Source organism: Panulirus ornatus, chromosome 6 (assembly GCF_036320965.1).
Source record: "Panulirus ornatus isolate Po-2019 chromosome 6, ASM3632096v1, whole genome shotgun sequence".
Classification (NCBI taxonomy): Eukaryota; Metazoa; Arthropoda; class Malacostraca; order Decapoda; family Palinuridae; genus Panulirus; species Panulirus ornatus.
In genome coordinates this window covers 38,047,084-38,064,732 of record NC_092229.1, presented here as the reverse complement: position 1 = coordinate 38,064,732, position 17,649 = coordinate 38,047,084, and the positions used below count along the sequence as shown (strand labels likewise).

The window sequence follows — 17,649 nt, the reverse complement described above, 5'->3', positions numbered from 1 at the left end:
CATTACCTGGCAGCAGCCGCCTCAGCCTATCGATCTGTTGCCATGAACTCTGCCAACAAAGTAACTTGATCTATGAAAGTAATTTGGCAGTAGGTGTGGGACACTAACGAGGAACATGACGAGCACACTATAACACTCGCCCTCACCCATCATCACGACACAAGGACACGACACACACACACACAACTGACGCTTTCATAGGAAGAGAGGATGACCATACAACATCAGAGTGTACACTGAACGTCACAACATCAGAGTGTACACTGAACGTCACAACATCAGAGTGTAAACTGAATTTCACAACATCAGAGTGTAAACTGAACGTCACAACATCAGAGTTTAAACTGAACGTCACAACATCAGAGTGTAAACTGAACGTCACAACATCAGAGTGTAAACTGAACGTCACAACATCAGAGTGTAAAATGAACGTCACAACATCAGAGTGTAAACTGAGCGTCACAACATCAGAGTGTAAACTGAACGTCACAACATCAGAGTTTAAACTGAAAGTCACAACATCAGAGTGTAAACTGAACGTCACAATATCAAGTGCAAACTGAACGTCACAACATCAGAGTGTAAACTGAACGTCACAACGACAAAGTGTAAGATGAACGTCACAACATCAGAGTGTAAACTGAACGTCACAACACCAGAGTGTAATCTGAACGTCACAGCATCAGAGTGTAAAATGAACGTCACATCAGAGTGCAAACTGAACGTCACAATATCAGAGTGTAAACTGAACGTCACAACATCAGAGTTTAAACTGAACGTCACAACATCAGAGTGTAAAATGAACGTCACAGCATCAGAGTATAAACTGAACGTCACAACATCAGAGTGTAAACTGAACGTCACAACATCAGAGTGTAAAATGAACGTCACAACATCAGAGTGTAAACTGAACGTCACAATATCAGTGTAAACTGAACGTCACAACATCAGAGTGTAAACTGAACGTCACAACATCAGAGTGTAAAATGAACGTCAAAACATCAGTGTGAATTAAATGTCACAACATCAGAGTGTAAACTGAACGTCACAACATCAGAGTATATACTAAACGTCACAACATCAGAGTGTAAACTGAACCTCACAACGTCAGAGTGTAAACTGAACGTCACAACGTCAAAGTGTAAAGTGAACGTCACAACATCAAAGTGTAAACTGAACGTCACAACGTTAGAGTGTAAATTGAGCGTCCCATCACCAGAGTGTAAACTGAACGTCACAACATCAGAGTATAAACTGAACGTCACAACATCAAAGTGTAAACTGAACGTCACAACATCAAAGTGTAAACTGAACGTCACAACATCAGAGTGTAAACTGAACGACCCAACGTCAGGGTGTAAAATGAACGTCCGAACATCAAAGTGTAAACTGAAAGTTACAATGTCAGAGTGTAAACTGACCGTCACAACATCAAAGTGTAAACTGAGCGTCACAACTGTCAGACTGTAACCTTAACGTCACAACGTCAGAGTGTAAACTGAACATCCCAACATCAAAGCGTAAACTGAACGTCACAACATCAGAGTGTAAACTGAACGTCACAACATCAAAGTGTAAACTGAACGTCACAACGTTAGAGTGTAAACTAAACGTCACAACATCAAAATGTAAACTGAACGTCACAACATCAGAATGTAAACTGAACGTCACAACATCAGAGTGTAAACTGAACGTCACAACAACAAAATGTAAGATGAACGTCACATCAGAGTGTAAACTGAACGTCACAACATCAAAGTGTAAACTGAACGTCACAACATCAGAGTGTAAACTGAACATCACAACATCAGAATGTAAAATGAACGTCACAACATCAGAGTGTAAACTGAGCATCACAACTTCAGAGTGTAAATTGAACGTCACAACATCGGAGTGCAAACTGAACGTCACAACACCAGAGTGTAAATTGAATGTCACAACATCAGAGTGTAAACTGAGCTCCATAACATCAGAGTGTAAACTGAACGTCACAACATTAGAGTGTAAACTGAACGTCACAACATCAGAGTGTAAAGTGAATGTCACAACATCAGAGTATAAACTGAACGCCACAACATCAGAGTGTAGACTGAATGTCACAGCATCAAAGATAAATTGAACGTCACAACATCAGAGTGTAAACTGAACCCCACAACATCCCAGGTAAACTGAACGTCACAACATCAGAGTGTAAACTGAACGTCACAACATCAGAGGCAAACTGAACGTCACAACATCAGAGTGTAGACTGAAGGTCACAACATTAGAGTGCAAACTGAGCGTCACAACACCAGAGTTAGAATGAACGTCACAACATCAGAGTATAAGCTGAACGCCACAACATCAGAGTGTAAACTGAACGTCACAACATCAGAGGTAAACTAAACGTCACAACATCAGAGTGTAGACTGAGCGTCACAACATTAGAGTGTAAACTGAACCCCACAACATCACAGGTAAACTGAACGTAACAACATCAGAGTTAGACTGAACGTCACAACATCAGAGTGTAGACTGAAGGTCACAACATTAGAGTGCAAACTGAGCGTCACAACATCAGAGTGTAGACTGAGCGTCACAACATTAGAGTGTAAACTGAACGTCACAACATCAGGGTATAAACTGAACGTCACAACAACAAAGTGTAAACTGAACGTCACAACATCAAAGTGTAAACTGAACGTCACAACATCAGAGTGTAAACTTAACGTCACAACGTCAGAGTGTAAACTGAACGTCCCAACATCAAAGCGTAAACTGAACGTCACAACATCAGAGTGTAAACTGAACGTCACAACATCAAAGTGTAAACTGAACGTCACAACGTCAGTGTAAACTAAACGTCACAACATCAAAGTGTAAACTGAACGTCACAACATCAGAGTGTAAACTGAACGTCACAACATCAGAGTGTAAGATGAACGTCACAACATCAGAGTGTAAACTGAACGTCACAACATGAAAGTGTAAACTGAACGTCACAACATCAGAGTGTAAAATGAACATCACAACATCAGAGTGTAAACTGAACGTCACAACATCAGAGTGTAAACTGAGCGTCACAACATCAGAGTGTAAACTGAACGTCACAACATCAGAGTGCAAACTGAACGTCACAACACCAGAGTGTAAATTGAATGTCACAACCTCAGAGTGTAAACTGAACTCCATAACATCAGAGTGTAAACTGAACGTCACAAAATTAGAGTGTAAACTGAACGCCACAACATCAGAGGTAAACTGAACGTCACAACATCAGAGTGAAAATTGAATGTCACAACATCAGAGTGTAAACTGAACGTCACAACATCAGAGTGTAAACTGAATGTCACAGCATCAGAGATAAACTGAACGTCACAACATTAGAGTGTAAACTGAACCCCACAACATCCCAGGTAAACTGAACGTCACAACATTAGAGAGTAAACTGAACATCACAATATCAGAGTGTAAACTGAACGTCACAGCATCAGAGTGTAAACTGAGCGTCACAACATCAGAGTGTAAACTGAACGTCACAACATCAGAGTGCAAACTGAACGTCACAACACCACAGTGTAAATTGAATGTCACAACATCAGAGTGTAAACTGAGCTCCATAACATCAGAGTGTAAACTGAACGTCACAAAATTAGAGTGTAAACTGAACGCCACAACATCAGAGGTAAACTGAACGTCACAACATCAGAGTATAAACTGAACGCCACAACATCAGAGTGTAAACTGAATGTCACAGCATCAGAGGTAAATTGACCGTCACATCAGAGTGTAAACTGAACCCCACAACATCCCAGGTAAACTGAACGTCACAACATCAGAGTTAGACTGAACGTCACAACATCAGAGTGTAGACTGAACGTCACAACATTAGAGTGTAAACTGAACTTCACAACATCAGAGTGTAGACTGAACGTTACAACATTAGAGTGTAAACTGAACTTCACAACATCAGAGTGTAGACTGAACGTTACAACATTAGAGTGTAAACTGAGCGTCACAACATCAGAGTGTAAACTGAACCTCACAACATCAGAGTGTAGAGTGAACGTCACATTAGAGTGTAAACTGAACGTAAATAATTCCGAGGTTGGAACTGTTGGCTGTCTTAACACTGGGCTCGTGTTAATGCTAGACAGTCATGCTACCGGTCAGGGTCGCTGCTTTCAGGCAGTCTAGCAGCAAAACTTTTTTTTGAAATGTGTTTGTGCAGGAATGAGGCGATTCCGTGTATAGGTAAAAGGGGTAATTAGATATATCAGTGCCAGTTACTAGCTACGTAAGAGGAGAAATTGGCATCAAAAGTAAGTAACATTGGCAACAAAGGAAGTAAGAGTAGCACAAGCAGGGACAGTAGCAGGAGCAGGTGTGAGCCAGGAATACCTTACTTTGTGCTCAGACCCAGGTTCTCACCCCCTCCCCCCTCCCCCCCCCCCTCACCACACACACCTGGTCAAGCATTCAGCCCCCCCCCACACACACACTATCTCCACTACCACGCCACTCTGCCCACGCCCATCCCCCCCACAAGGCACCAATTAGCAGCTGGTGCTGTGTTTGGCGCGCCAGGCCTTGTTCTGCTTGCCCGAGGTCCCCCGGCTGGCCATAGTCGCCCACACCCACCTCTGGGAGGCGGGCATCCATTACGCCTGACCGGGCAAGACGTGTACACTGTTGTAGAAACCAAGACTTATATACTACAAGGACCAGTGCAGACTCGTAGTGGCGGAAAATGATGATAATTACAGTCGTGATAATGAGAAAAATTAGTGATTACGGTATGAAAGTGAAAATCTATAGTGTTTTTATTGATGGGAAATAATTACGTCAAATGATAAGTGTATTGACAAGATATAGTGGAGTTCCAGTGGCAGTTATACCGAGAATGATAACTGATTAACTGGTCCAGTTAACCATAGGAAGTGTGTGTAATAACAGTGTTAAGTTGAGGGAAGCTGGAGATGGATGGCGTGGCCAGAGCTCCAGTAGAAAGGACTTTTGATATTCAGTGTATAATGAAGTGATATTGCTTCAGATCTTGGATCTCACAACTAATGATCTAGTGATTTCTATTTTGGTTCAGTAGTTGTGAGAGAACTGGCGTGAGGATAACAGCCAGTACCATGACGGGCTGTTACACTGTGTTCTTCCCCACCTGCCAGGGTACACTACACATATGACGGACCAGAGTTCTAGCAACACATTACACTCTCGGTCTAGCATCTACTTTACTGTTTGTGAGAGAAGTAGTGACTTGGCATCGGTCTGTTATGTTGGGTATGCCAGTCATCCCCGAACTCAGCAGTGGGAGGTAGTAAGTACTGACGCGCGGTCACTGCACTTGACAGTAACAAGTATGGAGCGAACTAAGGTAGCGAGCAAGTGCATGTGCCACACCTGCACATGGTGACACCTACACAACATATCTTGCCTGAGTTTATCACACTATCATGGTCCTGAGTCACATAACTGGCCTGACGAGATATAAGAATTTTAGTGTACAGTGTACTGGAGAACAGACCATATGTATGGTACAGAAAGAGTATAGGAGGGTCAACACGAGCAGTAGCTAGGTGACCCAAACCTCCACCATGGGAAGCTTGAGTTTAGAGCAGGAAGACGTAACTTCTTGGTCTAATCTTGTAAGATAACTGACAACCTGGGACATTATACCTTGATAACAGATATAACATTGTAACTTAATGTAAGATACCTGACAACTCGAGACATTATATCTTAATAACAGATATAACATTGTAACTTAATGTAAGATACCTGACAGCCTGGGACATTATAACTTGATAACAGATATAACATTGTAACTTAATGTAAGATACCTGACAACTCGCGACATTATATCTTAATAACAGATATAACATTGTAACTTGCTGAAGGAGCAGGTACAAACTGCTACTGTCTGGGTTCTTAGTTACAGAGTTTTTTTCATGGGTTTATTATAAAGGTTATACAAACTACCATGCCTACACCAGCAGGATGTTTTCTTATCACAGACGTTATGAATAATGACCCAAGTGTCCAGTACCAGTTTAAAACATTATTTCTAATGGTTTGTTGAACATCAAAAATTTATAATCATACGCTCGAAAAGTGTAAATATATTTTCTATCAAAACTTTATGAATAATGTTAATCAGTCAGGTCCAAAGTCTGATCAGGACCTTATCATGGCTCTTCCGTTTTCTTTCTTTCATCATTACACTTGGAAGTATTTACCTGAATATTTATTGTCACGAGACCAGACTGATAACTCTGGTAAGGTAACAGAAAATGAAGAGAACTCACACTGTGGTTCTCCCGGGTAGGTGACCAACGTGACCATTTTCTTGTGTAATCTCACATTATTTCCACAATCTTTTCTTCATCCTTATCATAGGAGTTTTTCTTTAACGTTTCCGTAACGTTGAGGCCGCTGTCACCTTCTGTACGGGAAATCCACGCGCTCTAGAATCTTCTCTCATACAATTCGATCACCAGGTTGGCGCCAGAATGTTGGGTCGTCATGTTACAGCGTTACGTTGGGTAATTGTTTACTTCCCCAGCGCCACTTGTTTCCGGTGTGGTAAGTCATCTTGCATGAGATAATTTGTAATATAGATTCCGGAGGATAAAGTGTTGGAGGTTTGATAACATAAATACAATATTTTCTCTACGAATAAAAAATTTGACCTAGCTTAGCTGGGCTGGACTGGATTAGCTTAGGTTTAACAGATCAGGAGAAATATGCCGACAAAGAAACAGAACAGAGCCCGACCTAATCAGCTTCTTTCATGGCGGAAAACCATCACTCACTGGTCATCATGCAACATAACTAAATAAATACCATAATTTTCACAAACTGTACCTCAGTATACGTAACTGCTTATTGGATCCTCGTCAGTATATGCATATACATGTGTATGTGTGTGAGTTGGGCCATTCTTTCGTCTGTTTCCTTGTGCTGCCTCGGTAACGCGGGAGACAGCGATTAAGTATGATGAATAAATATTTATACATATATATATATATATATATATATATATATATATATATATATATATATATATATATATATATATATATATATATAAACAAACAACCATGGAGACATCATACAACCTTGCCGCAAACCAACATTCACTGAGAACCAATCACTTTCCTCTCTTCCTACACGTACATATGCCTTACATCCTCGATAAAAACTTTTCTCTGCTTCTAACAACTTGCCTCCCACACCATATATTCTTAATGCCTTCCACAGAGCATCTCTATCAACTCTCTTATATGCCTTCTCCAAATCCATAAATGCTACATACAAATCCATTTGCTTTTCTAAGAATTTCTCACATACATTCTTCAAAGCAAACACCTGATCCACACATCCTACCACTTCTGAAACCACACTGCTCTTCCCCAATCTGATGCTCTGTACATGCCTTCACCCTCTCAATCAATACCCTCCCATATAATTTACCAGGAATACTCAACAAACTTATACCTCTGTAATTTGAGCACTCACTCTTATCCCCTTTGCCTTTGTACAATGGCACTATGCAAGCATTCCGCCAATCCTCAGGCACCTCACAATGAGTCATACATACAAAAAATAACCTTACCAACCAGTCAACAATACAGTCACCCACTTTTTTTAATAAATTCCACTGCAATACCATCCAAACCTGCTGCCTTGCCGGCTTTCATCTTCCGCAAAGCTTTTACTACCACTTCTCTGTTTACCAAATCATTCTCCCTAACCCTCTCACTTTGCACACCACCTCGACCAAAACACCCTATATCTCCCACTCTATCATCAAACACATTCAACAGACTTTCAAAATACTCACTCCATCTCCGTCTCACATCACCACTACTTGTTATCACCTCCCCATTAGCCCCCTTCACTGAAGTTCCCATTTGTTCCCTTGTCTTACGCACTTTATTTACCTCCTTCCAAAATATCTTTTTATTCTTCATAAAATCTAACGGTATTCTCTCACCCCAACTCTCTTTTGCCCTCTTTTTCACCTCTTGCACCTTTCTCTTGACCTCCTGCCTCTTTCTTTTATACATCTCCCAGTCATTTGTATTATTTCCCTGCAAAAATCGTTCAAATGCCTCTCTCTTCTCTTTCACTAATAATCTTACTTCTTCATCCCACCGGTGACTCATAACCCTTTCTAATCTGCCCACCTCTCATGCTTCTCATTCCACAAGCATCATTTGCGCAAGCCATCACTGCTTCCTTAAATACATACCATTCCTCCCCCACTCCCCTTACGTCCTTTGTTCTCACCTTTTTCCATTCTGTACTCAGTCTCTCCTGGTACTTCTTCACACAAGTCTCCTTCCCAAGCTCACTTACTCTCATCACTCTCTTCACCCCAACATTCTCTCTTCTTTGCTGAAAACCTCTACAAATCTTCACCTTCGCCTCCACAAGATAATGATCAGACATCCCTCCAGTTGCACCTCTCAGCACATTAACATCCAAAAGTCTTTCTTTCGCGCGCCTATCAATAAATACGTAATCCAATAACGCTCTCTGGCAATCTCTCCTTCTTACATATGTATATTTATGTATATCCCTCTTTCTAAACCAGGTATTCCCAATCACCAGTCCTTTTTCAGCACATAAATCTACAAGCTCTTCACCATTTCCATTTTCAACAATGAACACCCCACGTACACCAATCATTCCCTCAACTACCGTATTACTCACCTTTGCATTCAAATCACCCATCACTATAACCCGGTCTCGTGTATCAAAACTACTAACACACTCACTCAGCTGCTCCCAAAACAATTGTCTGTCATGATCTTTCTTCTCATGCCCAGGTGCATATGCACCAATAATCACCCATCTCTCTCCATCTACTTTCAGTCTTACTCATATCAATCGAGAGTTTACTTTCTTACACTCTATCACATACTCCCACCACTCCTATTTCAGGAGTAGTGCTACTCCTTCCCTTGCTATTGTGTCCTCTCACTAACCCCTAACTTTACTCCCAAGACATTTCCAAACCACTCTTCCCCTTTACCCCTTACCCCTTTACATCCACACACATTTAGACACCCCAATCTGAGCCTTCGAGGAGAATGAGCACTCCCCGCGTGACTCCTTCTGTTTCCCCTTTTAGAAAGTTAAAATACAAGGAGGGGAGAGTTTCCAATCCCCCACTCCCGTCCCCTTTAGTCGCCTTCTACGATACGTGAGGAATGCGTGGGAAGTATTCTTTCTCCCCTATCCCCAGGGATGTGTGGAAGTTGAGAACATTATCTCGGAAAGCAAAAATGCGTATGTTTGAAGGAATAGTGGTTCCAATAATGTTATATGGTTGCGAGGCGTGGGCTATAGATAGAGTTGTGCGAAGGAAGGTGGATGTGCTGGAAATGAGATGTTTGAAGACAATATGTGGTGTGAGGTGGTTTGATCGAGTATATAATAATAGGGTAAGAGAGATGTGTGGTAATAAAAGGTAGTGGTTGAGAGAGCAGAAGAGGGTGTTTTGAAATGGTTTGGTCACATGGAGAGAATGAGTGAGGAAAGATTGACCAAGAGGATATGTGTCACAGGTGAAGGGAACGAGAAGTGGGAGACCAAATTGGAGGTGGAAGGATGGAGTGAAAAAGATTTTGAGTGATCGGGGCCTGAACATGCAGGAGGGTGAAAGGCGTGCAAGCAATAGAGTGAATTGGAACGATTTGGTATACCGGGGTCGACGTGCTGTCAATGGCGTGTGAAGCTTCAGGAGTAAACCATGGAAAGTTTTGTGGGGCCTGGATGTGGAAAGGGAGCTGTGGTTTCGGTGCATTATACATGACAGCTAGAGACTGAGTGTGAATGAATGTGGCCTTTGCTGTCTTTTCCCAGGGATACCTCGCGCGCGTGCGGGGGAGGAGCGTGTCATTTTATGAATTATGTACATGTGTATATATGCAAATGTCTTTGTATATATATATATATATATATATATATATATATATCTTTCTTTTTTTCTTTCAAACTATTCTCCATTTCCCGCATTAGCGAGGTAGCGTTAAGAACAGAGGACTGGGCCTTTGAGGGAATATCCTCACCTGGCCCAATTCTCTGTTCCTTCTTTTGGAAAATTAAAAAAACGAGAGGGGAGGATTTCCAGCCCCCCGCTCCCTCCCCTTTTAGTCGCCTTCTACGACACGCAGGGAATACGTGGGAAGTATTCTTTCTCCCCTGTCCCCAGGGATATATATATATATATATATATATATATATATATATATATATATATATATATATATATATATATATATATATATATATATATATATATATATATATATGAAACACGATAAGTTCCGAAGTGCACTTTCGTGTAATAATCGCATCATCAGGGGAGACGCAAGAGAGAAATATAACAGTCAGTTGATATACAACGAAGAGACGTAGCTAGGACGCCATTTATAAACAAGTCAACTTGTTTACCAAATGGCGTCCTGGCCACTCCAAACGATACAGCCTCGTCAAAGTTGACTTCACCTGCTGTGTGACCTCGAGCAGGCGGAAGCCGATAACACTTATATAAATATAGTTCATCCTTGTCTGCCGTTTCGGGCGTTAGCGCCAGATACTAACGAAGAAAGGCCACATTCGCTCACATCTTTTCTCTATATGTAATGCACAATATACTGAAATAGAGACCCCTGAGTACAACCAGGCCCAGCAGACCTCTCCATGTTTTACCCCGGCCGCTTCACTTACCCTTGTTCATTCCACTGACAATCCGCAGATCCCTTTATACCACATCGCTCGAATTCACTCTCTGCCTTGCGTGCCTTTTCATCCTCCTGCACGTTCAGGCCCCGATCATTCAAAATCTTTATCATTCCACCCTTTTATCACCAATTTGGGTTTCCCTTTCTCTTTGTCCTCACCACATCTAACACAGATATCCTCTCCGTCAAAGTCTCCCCACTCACTTTTCCCATGTGACCAAACCATTTCAAAACACCCTCTCCTGCTCTCTTAACCACACACTTTCTATTACCACACATCTCTCTTACCCTTTCATTACTTACTCGATCAAACCACCTCACACCACATATTGGCCTCAAACATCTCATTTCCAACAAATCCACCCTCCTCCATACATTCTCATTTATAGCCCATGCCTCACATAATAACATCTTTTGGACTACTATGCCTTCAAACATACCCATTTTCGTCCTTCCGGATAACTACGTCTCTTTTAAAGCATTCTTCAGTGCTGCCAGAACCTTCGCCCTCCTAACTCATCCTATGATTCACTTCTGCTTCTATGGTTCCATTTCAATGTCATATCCACTCCCAGATAACTAAGACACTTCACTTCCTCCAGTTATTTTCCATTCCAATTCACACCCCAACTAACTTCTCTCTCTACCATTCTAAAACTAATAAACTCTATCATTCATATCTATTCTCAACCTTACTCACATTCTTTCAAACTCAGTCACCAACTTTGGCAGAATTTCACCAGACTCTGCCACTAGTGCTGTGGTATCAGCAAACAATAAGTAGCTCACTTCTCAGGTCCTCTCATCTCCAACAGACTGCATACTCTCCTCTCTCTCCAACACTCTTACATTTACCTTCCTCACCATCACATCCATAAACAAATTACAGAGCCTCGGTGTCATCACACACCCTTGCAGCAGACTAAACCTTCACTTGGAATCCCTCACTCTCCTCTCTTCGTGCTTGCTCACTCGCCTTATACTCTTGATAGAACCTTCTCGCTGCTTCTAGCAGCTTTTCTCCCACACTATATATTCTTAAGACTTTCCATAATGTACTTCTATCAATCCTATCATTTCTTTTCCAGATCTGTGAACTTCACATACAAATTCATCTGTTTTTCTAATTAGAGATTATTTCTCACGCACATTCTTTAAAACAAACACGTGATCCACACATCCTTTACCACTTCTGAAACCACATTGTTCCCCCACAGTCTGATGCTTTGTACATGCCTTCATGATAATCACTACTCGATATACACTAGGTACACTCAACAAACTAATACCTCTGTAGTATGAACACTCACTTTTGTCCTCCTTTTCTTTATACATTGGCACTAATACATACATTCCGCCAATACTCAGGCACCTCACCATGATCCACACATACACTGAAAACCCTAATTAACCAACCAACAGCACAGTCACCCCCTTTCTTAAGAAATCCAACTGCAATACCATCCATTCCAGACAGCTTACCACATTTCATCATACGCAAGGCTTTTACCACCTCTTCGCTCTTCACCAAACAACTCTCTATGAGTCTCATATTTCTCATACCACCCAGACTTAATTACCGTATATCTGCCATCCTATCATCAGACACATTCAACAGTCCTACAAAATACACAGTCCGTCGAATCTTTCTTCATCACTACATGTTACCACTTCTTCCTTCGTAATTATCACCGATGTTCACATTTGTTCTCTTGTTCTTCCCACGCTAATAACCTCCTTCATTCGTCCCTATCACCGATGTTCACATTTGTTCCCTTGTTCTTCCCACACTAATAACCTCCTTCATTCGTCCCTATCACCGATGTTCACATTTGTTCTCTTGTTCTTCCCACACTAATAACCTCCTTCCAAAATCTTTATTCTTCCTGAAGTTTACCGATATTCACTCACCCTAGCTCTCATTTGCCTTCTTTTTCAATCGCTGCGTCTCCCTCTTGATTTATCCCACTTCATCTTAAACACCTCCCAATCATTTACACTCCTTCCCTGTAAGTACCGCCCATATACCTTCTCTTTCACGAGCAACCTTATCTCGTCAAACCACCTCGCACTACCCCTTCTTATTTGCCAACCTCCCACCTTTTACATGCCACACGCATCTCTCCCACATGACAGCACTGCTACCGACATACCTTCCATTCCTCACCCAATCCCTTAGCTTCGTTTGCTCTCACTCTCCAACTTATTCTTCACACAAACCTCTTTTCCAAGCTCTCTTACACTCACTTCTATATTCTTACCGATAAAGTTTCCTCTGTACCGAAAACTTGTATATATATATATATATATATATATATATATATATATATATATATATATATATATATATATATATATATATATATATATATATATATATATATATATATATATATATATATATATATATATATATATATATATATATTTACAACACTGAACACCCCATGTATACCAATTATTCCCTCAACTGCCACATTACTCACCTTTGCATTCAAATCACCCAACACTATAACCCGGTCTCGTGCATCAAAACCACTAACACACTCATTCAGCTGCTCCCAAAACACTTGCCTCTCATGATCTTTCTTCTCATGCCCAGGTGCATATGCACCAATAATCACCCATCTCTCTCCATCAACTTTCAGTTTTACCCATATTAATCGAGAATTTACTTTCCTACATTCTATCACATACTCCCACAACTCCTGTTTCAGGAGTACTGCAACTCCTTCCCTTGCTCTTGTCCTCTCACTAACCGCTGACTTTACTCCCAAGACATTCCCAAACCACTCTTCCCCTTTACCCTTGAGCTTCGTTTCACTCAGAGCCAAAACATCCAGGTTCCTTTCCTCAAACATACTACCTATCTCTCCTTTTTTCACATCTTGGTTACATCCACACACATGGAAATGGTGAAGAGCTTGTAGATTTATGTGCTGAAAAAGGACTGATGATTGGGAATACCTGGTTTAAAAAGCGAGATATACATAAGTATACTTATGTAAGTAGGAGAGATGGCCAGAGAGCGTTATTGGATTACGTGTTAATTGACAGGCGCGCGAAAGAGAAACTTTTGGATGTTAATGTGCTGAGAGGTGCAACTGGAGGGATGTCTGATCATTATCTCGTGGAGGCTAAGGTGAAGATTTGTGTGGGTTTTCAGAAAAGAAGAGTGAATGTTGGGGTGAAGAGGGTGGTGAGAGTAAGTGAGCTTGGGAAGGAGACTTGTGTGAGGAAGTACCAGGAGAGACTGAGTACAGAATGGAAAAAGGTGAGAACAAAGGAGGTAAGGGGAGTGGGGGAGGAATGGGATGTATTTAGGGAATCAGTGATGGATTGCGCAAAAGATGCTTGTGGCATGAGAAGAGTGGGAGGTGGGTTGATTAGAAAGGGTAGTGAGTGGTGGGATGAAGAAGTAAGAGTATTAGTGAAAGAGAAGAGAGAGGCATTTGGACGATTTTTGCAGGGAAAAAATGCAATTGAGTGGGAGATGTATAAAAGAAAGAGACAGGAGGTCAAGAGAAAGGTGCAAGAGGTGAAAAAGAGGGCAAATGAGAGTTGGGGTGAGAGAGTATCATTAAATTTTAGGGAGAATAAAAAGATGTTCTGGAAGGAGGTAAATAAAGTGCGTAAGACAAGGGAGCAAATGGGAACTTCAGTGAAGGGCGCAAATGGGGAGGTGATAACAAGTAGTGGTGATGTGAGAAGGAGATGGAGTGAGTATTTTGAAGGTTTGTTGAATGTGTTTGATGATAGAGTGGCAGATATAGGGTGCTTTGGTCGAGGTGGTGTGCAAAGTGAGAGGGTTAGGGAAAATGATTTGGTAAACACAGAAGAGGTAGTAAAAGCTTTGCGGAAGATGAAAGCCGGCAAGGCAGCAGGTTTGGATGGTATTGCAGTGGAATTTATTAAAAAAGGGGGTGACTGTATTGTTGACTGGTTGGTAAAGTTATTTAATGTATGTATGACTCATGGTGAGGTGCCTGAGGATTGGCGGAATGCGTGCATAGTGCCATTGTACAAAGGCAAAGGGGATAAGAGTGAGTGCTCAAATTACAGAGGTATAAGTTTGTTGAGTATTCCTGGTAAATTATATGGGAGGGTATTGATTGAGAGGGTGAAGGCATGTACAGAGCATCAGATTGGGGAAGAGCAGTGTGGTTTCAGAAGTGGTAGAGGATGTGTGGATCAGGTGTTTGCTTTGAAGAATGTATGTGAGAAATACTTAGAAAAGCAAATGGATTTGTATGTAGCATTTATGGATCTGGAGAAGGCATATGATAGAGTTGATAGAGATGCTCTGTGGAAGGTATTACGAATATATGGTGTGGGAGGCAAGTTGTTAGAAGCAGTGAAAAGTTTTTATCGAGGATGTAAGGCATGTGTACGTGTAGGAAGAGAGGAAAGTGATTGGTTCTCAGTGAATGTAGGTTTGTGGCAGGGGTGTGTGATGTCTCCATGGTTGTTTAATTTGTTTATGGATGGGGTTGTTAGGGAGGTGAATGCAAGAGTTTTGGAAAGAGGGGCAAGTATGAAGTCTGTTGGGGATGAGAGAGCTTGGGAAGTGAGTCAGTTGTTGTTCGCTGATGATACAGCGCTGGTGGCTGATTCATGTGAGAAACTGCAGAAGCTGGTGACTGAGTTTGGTAAAGTGTGTGAAAGAAGAAAGTTAGGAGTAAATGTGAATAAGAGCAAGGTTATTAGGTACAGTAGGGTTGAAGGTCAAGTCAATTGGGAGGTGAGTTTGAATGGAGAAAAACTGGAGGAAGTGAAGTGTTTTTAGATATCTGGGAGTGGATCTGGCAGCGGATGGAACCATGGAAGCGGAAGTGGATCATAGGGTGAGGGAGGAGGCGAAAATTCTGGGAGCCTTGAAGAATGTGTGGAAGTCGAGAACATTATCTCGGAAAGCAAAAATGGGTATGTTTGAAGGAATAGTGGTTCCAACAATGTTGTATGGTTGCGAGGCGTGGGCTATGGATAGAGTTGTGCGCAGGAGGATGGATGTGCTGGAAATGAGATGTTTGAGGACAATGTGTGGTGTGAGGTAGTTTGATCGAGTAAGTAACGTAAGGGTAAGAGAGATGTCTGGAAATAAAAAGAGCGTGGTTGAGAGAGCAGAAGAGGGTGTTTTGAAATGGTTTGGGCACATGGAGAGAATGAGTGAGGAAAGATTGACCAAGAGGATATATGTGTCGGAGGTGGAGGGAACGAGGAGAAGAGGGAGACCAAATTGGAGGTGGAAAGATGGAGTGAAAAGGATTTTGTGTGATCGGGGCCTGAACATGCAGGAGGGTGAAAGGTGGGCAAGGAATAGAGTGAATTGGAGCGATGTGGTATACCGGGGTTGACGTGCTGTCAGTGGATTGAATCAAGGCATGTGAAGTGTCTGGGGTAAACCATGGAAAGCTGTGTAGGTATGTATATTTGCGTGTGTGGACGTATGTATATACATGTGTATGGGGGTGGGTTGGGCCATTTCTTTCGTCTGTTTCCTTGCGCTACCTCGCAAACGCGGGAGACAGCGACAAAGCAAAAAAAAAAAAATATATATATATATATATATATATATATATATATATATATATATATATATATATATATATATATATATATATATATATATATATATTTATATATATATATATATATATATATAGAGAGAGAGAGAGAGAGAGAGAGAGAGAGAGAGAGAGAGAGAGAGATGTGTGGTAATGAATAGAGTGTGGCTGAGAAAGCAGAAGAGAGAATGAGTGAGGAAAGATTGACAAGGTGAATATATGTGTCAGAGGTGGAGGGAACAAGGAGAAGTGGGAGACCAAATTGGAGGTGGAAGGATGGAGTTAAAAAGATTTTGAGCGATCGGGGCCTAAACATACAGGAGGGTGAAAGGCGTGTAAGAAATAGAGTGAATTGGAACGGTGTTGTATACTGGGGTCGACGTGCTGTCAATGGACTGAACCAGGGCATGTGAAGCGTCTGGGATAAACCATGGAAAGTTTTGTGGGGCCTGGATGTGGATAGGGAGCTGCAGTTTCGGTGCATTATTACATGACAGCTAGAGACTGAGTGTGAACGAATGTGGCCCTCTTGTCTGTTTTCCTGGCGCTACCTCACTGAAGCGGGGTACAGTGATCCTCTTTCCTGCGTGGGAGGATGACGCCCGGAATGGATTGAAGGCAAGCAAATATGAATATGTACATGAGAATATATGTTGATATGTATATACATGTGCATGGGTATATATATATATATATATATATATATATATATATATATATATATATATATATATATATATTTATATATACTTTGTCGCTGTCTCCCGCGTTTGTGAGGTAGCGCAAGGAAACAGACGAAAGAAATGGCCCAACCCACCCCCATACACATGTATATACATACGTCCACACACGCAAATATACATACCTACACAGCTTTCCATGGTTTACCACAGACGCTTCACATGCCCTGATTCAATCCACTGACAGCACGTCAACCCCGGTATACAACATCGATCCAATTCACTCTATTCCTTGCCCTCCTTTCACCCTCCTGCATGTTCAGGCCCCGATCACTCAAAATCTTTTTCACTCCATCTTTCCACCTCCAATTTGGTCTCCCACTTCTCCTCGTTCCCTCCACCTCCGACACATATATCCTCTTGGTCATTCTTTCCTCACTCATTCTCTCCATGTGCCCAAACCATTTCAAAACACCCTCTTCTGCTCTCTCAACCATGCTCTTTTTATTTCCATACATCTCTCTTACCCTTCCGTTACTTACTCGATCAAACCACCTCACACCACACATTGTCCTCAAACATCTCATTTCCAGCACATCCATCCTCCTGCGCACAACTCTATCCATAGCCCACGCCTCGCAACCATACAACATTGTT

The 17,649-nt window shown here is 41.6% G+C and overlaps 1 protein-coding gene across 2 annotated transcripts in view; it reads left to right on the top strand.

Annotated features, from left to right (window-relative positions):
- The first annotated feature begins 4,594 nt into the window (after positions 1–4,594).
- LOC139749158 (ATP-sensitive inward rectifier potassium channel 12-like) overlaps positions 4,595–17,649 on the top strand; it is a 568,779-nt gene continuing 555,724 nt past the window's right edge. For both annotated transcript variants that reach the window (XM_071662809.1, XM_071662810.1), the window contains exon 1: positions 4,595–4,775. The gene's annotated coding sequence lies outside the window, so the exon portion shown is untranslated. The remainder of the gene's footprint in view (positions 4,776–17,649) is intronic.